The sequence below is a fragment of the Chinchilla lanigera genome, unplaced genomic scaffold (genome assembly GCF_000276665.1).
Source record: "Chinchilla lanigera isolate Chin_1 unplaced genomic scaffold, ChiLan1.0 scaffold00098, whole genome shotgun sequence".
In the NCBI taxonomy this organism is placed as follows: domain Eukaryota; kingdom Metazoa; phylum Chordata; class Mammalia; order Rodentia; family Chinchillidae; genus Chinchilla; species Chinchilla lanigera.
In genome coordinates, this window is record NW_004955499.1 from 770,313 (window position 1) to 775,538 (window position 5,226).

Sequence of the window (5,226 nt, forward strand, 5' to 3'; positions counted from 1 at the left end):
GCTCAGTGGCCCAGTCCTGGAGGCTGAGGTCCACTGTGCTAGTCTGTCCCTATCTTAGGCCACTGGGGCAGCCATATGCAATCCCACAGCCCGGGCGCTGACACACAGCAGAGCTCGGTGGCCCAGTCCTGGAGGCTGGAGTTCAAGGTCCAGGTGTGGGAGCACCTCTGTCTGCTGAAGTTGCCTTTCTGGGTCACAGATGGCACCTTCTCTCTGTGTCCTCACATGGTTAAAGGGGTGGATCTTTCTTGGGTCTGTGTGACGAGGACGCAGATCCCATCCATGAGGCTCCACCCTCGGGACCTCAGCACCTCCCAGAGCCCCAGTTCTGACACCAGCATCTTGGGGCGAGGACTCAGCATGAGAGTTGTTGGGGGACATATGCTGCACAGTCGAGCACCATCTGAACACTGTATGCTCCTTTTGCGCGAGCTCTTTGTCTGGACAGAGAAAGGCAGAGAGAACCAAAGCCATAAAATAAATAATTGTTGACAAGCGTTGTGATTCAGTGCATGTGGTACTGCATCCCCCTCCGATCTTGAACCAAAGATCGTAAGGACCAGCACCGTGGCGTTCAGTAGCCACCACCAGAAGTCGGGAGACACGGGTCAGAGCTTCTGGATTGAACACGTCCTGATATATTCTCGACAGCACAATCAGGGCACAGTGGTGCTCCCTGAGGGGAGGGTTCTCCTAAGCCCTCACTGTATAATAGTAATTCAGATAAGACAGACGGACAGCTGTGTGTGGCAGTGCTTGCCTGCAATCCCGGCACTCTGGGAAGCTGAGGCCGGAGGGCTCAAGTTGGAGCCAAGCCAAGGCGGTCTAGTGAGTTAGTGAGACACTGTCCCAAATACAAAATGAAAATGTGTTGGGGATGGAGCTCAGTGTGAAGGCCCTGGGTTCAATCCCCAGGAGTGGAAGAAAAGGAGGGGAGTTACTTATGACCGGAGGACATGGATGGCCAGCGCAAATCACCCCATGGGAACTTCACATGGGTGAGGACCCAGCGTGGGACCTGTGTTCCCCAGGCAGTCAGGGGTGGGTGTGGAGAAGGTGGGTGCAGGACAAGAGGGCTGGGAGTAGCAGGGGACCTCAGACCCCTAGCTGGTTACCTGTCCTTGGGCTCTTGTTGGATTCAGGAGGCTGAGGCAAGGGGGTCTCCTCTCTAAGACATGTTTCTCATTGAAGTCCTTCAGTTCTTGGGTTCTAGGTGTTTGGACTTCAGCATATTCTGGGGCAGCACCATTTGGCCCCCTCTTCTTTACGGAGTATTCATACCTGTTATTAAGGAAGATACAGGGGAGTAACGTGATTGTGCTGATCGGCTGTATCAGTCTCCTTATTGACAACAAAGATGCATTGATCCTCCCTGTGTGATGATGCAAATGACCAGGACCGGAAGATAAGCTGAGTGTGTCCTGCCGGTGAATGGCACTTCATGACCCAACAGTATGGAATGATTTTTTTTTTTGTCCTCCCAGAGTATTTCCAGCATGATCTATATTACATGTGCCTTTATACCAACACTGTGTGATCTTCACTTAGACAAACTTTCATCAAAAGGCTAATGAACAGAAAAGTTAAAAAAAAAATAGATTAATCACCAAATAATTGCACTCAGAGTGCGTCCAAAGATGGAAATCCAGGGCATTAACAGTTACGCACCCCTTTCAATATTTATGAAGCCCTTTTTCTATAATTAAGAGGGATTCTGTAATAGGATTTTATTGTTGTCGTTCTTTTGAATCTTAATCCATAAATTGTTATCAAATCATTAGGAGGAAAATGTAGCACTCCAACGTGAAGAGCTTGCTTTGATGAGCACGACCGGGCACAAGTTGGCACCCTTTTTTATTTTTTAGATCACTTTTGAGGATAAATAAATGCCATTAGAAGTTTTGACTAATTAGAAGTCTGAAAATATTTCAGGGAAGGGAAAAGCCAAAAGAGAGGCAGGGGAATGAAGGAGGGCTGGCGGTGGGGCACCAGAGGGCAAGAATGAGGTGCCCCATGCATCTGGCGGGTGACACACAGCAGAGCTCGGTGGCCCAGTCCTGGAGGCTGAGGTCCGCTGTGCTGGTCTCTCCCTATCTTAGTCCATGGGGGCCGCCATATGCAATCCCACAGCCCGGGCGCTGACACACAGCAGAGCTCGGTGGCCCAGTCCTGGAGGCTGAGGTCCACTGTGTTGGTCTCTCCCTATCTTAGTCCATGAGGGCCGCCATATGCAATCCCATGGTGCCATCTTGTATTTCACCAAGGAGGGGGTGCGTCTTGCATGCAGATGCTCAGGAACACTGTGAGGAAGTCCAGAGGTGTTCAGCCTGTGGTCAGGAGGGAGGATGGTGACTCACAGATCCCAGGAAGCTGGAGGTCAGCCAGGGCAGAAAACCTATGCCTTGGGTATCCACACCAACCTCCCGCTTGATGGCAGGACCCCGCCTGGGGCTCTGGGAATCTCTTCTTGGGCATTTGCCACCAGGCCCTCTGGGCTTCCCTGGGGGACACTTGCCCACTCTCCACCTTGTCTGGGGCCCCTCGGAACTTGCCGCCTGCTCCTGGAAAGTCTCCTCTGCACTCCAGCTGGCTCTGCCCTGTAGCAGAGCTCTTGGCCCTTGTGCTAACGACGCGTAATTACGGAAGTGGGATGACCATGCGGATGGCGGCAGCGGGGTGTGCTTCACAGGAGAAAGATCACAACGTGTCAAGTGTCCCTTGCATTTCCCGTCCCTCCCAGCCGCGCTGGAGTATAAAGTCCGCTGCGCCGGGGGCAGCCCTTTGGTCTCCAGTACGCTTGTAATTGTGTTTTGCATATTGGAGTCTCGTTTGATGTCGCTCTGGCTTTGGTCCGCCTGCCGCGTTGCTTCTGAGACGCCTGTCACAGGAGGTGGGTAACGAGGTGTGTGTCAGGAGCCCATCGATCCTCCTGCACTCAGGACCTCCCGCCCAAATGGCAGCTGCGTCTCATCTCGGCAGACACCCATAATGAGTGGTAACGAGTCTTGTCCCTCGGTCCTCTCTCTGGAGGGCCCCGGTGGCCACAGTGAATTGCAATAAGTTGTCTCCTCTGGTGAGAGGCCCCACAAAGGCTCCCATGTTGGGGGCTTGGTCCCCAACATCACAGTGGGCTCAGGTGGGCCTTGGGGGACAGGACCATGAGGGTCTGACTTTATCAGTGGGTTAATCCAGGGATGCTTCTCAAGCCAGTGCACTTACTAGGAAGTGATGCTGAGAGCTGGAACCAAGTTGATGGCGTGTAGTGGGTCATGGGGTGCGTCCTTGGGGACTCTATCTTGTCCCCGGCCCCCTCCCGTCTGGTGCTTTCCCTTCTCTCTGCTTCCCGGCCACCATGGCATGAGCATCTTTCCTCCTCCACACCCGTCCACCATGATGCTCCTGCCTTGGAGCAGCCGACCATGGACTGCACCCTCTGCAACCGTGAGCCGAATCAACCTCTCCCTTTTTGCAAGTGACAGAAAACTGATGATCATATCTTCTGTGTCGCATCTCAGGAGGACAAGCTAGTGGCGGAGGAGAGACAGCACATCCCAGGCAGGTGAAGGGGCTTCATAACCACTGCCTGCTGCTCGCCAGCAGGAAATCGGGTCTGGGTAGCAGGGTTCTCTCAAAGCTCACCCGGCAATTCCGACGTGCACTGAGGTGGAGATCCAGGAGTCCTGCCAACCTCTGAGAGATTTTTGATAATAAATTCTTGCAGTGCTTTCTGCAAGGGAGTCTTCTCTTTAGCAACTTGACATTTTCCCCGAGGTGGCTTCCGGGGAGTTTCTGTCTTCTGCTAGTCCTGTTAGCCCTGTGTGTGATTTGCATATGGCTGTTATAACTGATTACCACAGGTGTGCCAGCTCAGAAGAGCGAGTCTGTGTGATCTCACTGTCTTACAGGCTAGGTGTCCGGGCCGGGGTTCCAGCTGCAGGTGCCATGGCAGAATCTTTCCGTCGCTGCATGTGGCTTCCAGAGGCTGATTTGTTCCTGAGCACACGCCCCTCCATCCGTGAGCAAAGCTCACCATCCTGACCCCTGCCTGGGCCAGATCCACTGCTCCGTGTTGTAAGGATCCATGTGCTGCCATAGGACACTCATGCAGTCCAGGGACATTGCCTGTCTCAAGATCCTTAGTGTGATCACATCCGCAAAGTCTGTTCTGCCGCATAGGTGATGTTGTACTACAGGTTCTGGAGATCGGGACGTGATATCCTTTTGGGTCCTTATTCTGGCCACCACTTGGGGATTGAGACTTGGACATCTTCAGAGGCGTTATTGTATGACTTGAGGAGTGGGACATGAACATCTGGGGGACATTTTCTGTCAGCACACAGGGACAGGGATATGTTTGGGACATTATTCTATCTGCATACAGGGATGGGACGTAGACATCTCAGGGACATTGTTCTGTCTGCACACAGGGACATGACAGGGACATCTCAGGACATTACTCTGTCTCCCACTTAGGGTCAGCCCATAAACTTCTTTGAGGCAGGAGCAGCCCCCTGCCTCCCACAGCATTCTCAGGCTGGACACCATGACGTGGCCCACAGCCAACTTCACCCCATAAGGTCCCTCTGAATGCCCCAGGGCGCCTCCGGATACAGCACTGGTGGCCCTGTGGGAAGCCTGGAGGCAGGAGCCCGGGGACGGGGGAAAGGGACACCCTGCCTGGCTCTCAGCACCTCCAGGAGCCTGTGCAGGGCTCAAAGGCCAGAGTGTGACATCGAGGGAATGCTGCTGGGCTGACACGGGGAAGTCGCCAGCAGCACGGTCCCCACACCGTCCCGTAGGACAACTGAGGGGAGGAGACCTTGCCCCAAGCCATGGTGCATCAAATGAGGATTGCCCACCACTATAGCGGGGTCATAAATGAGGGGCTCAGAGCCCTCATCCTCCATGGGATACTGCAGATGAGCAGAAAGCAGAGTCAGGCAGCCGTGGGGTGCACACAGGGAACCCCACTTGCCTCTGGCTCCATAGGGTGCTGTAAGCAGCTCATGGTCACATCGCTGGCTTCAACACTCCAGACAGTTCTTGTCTGGGTTGCAAATATGAAGGGAACCAAGAAGATGAATGAAGTGGGTGAGCTCAGCGACCACAGTAGGACGTGTTGCCCACCTGGGATACTGCGAAGAAAGCCACGGCCTGAGCGGCCCATGGTGGCCCAGTTCTGGAGGCTGAGGTCCACTGTGCTGGTCTCCCCCTATCTTAGTCCAT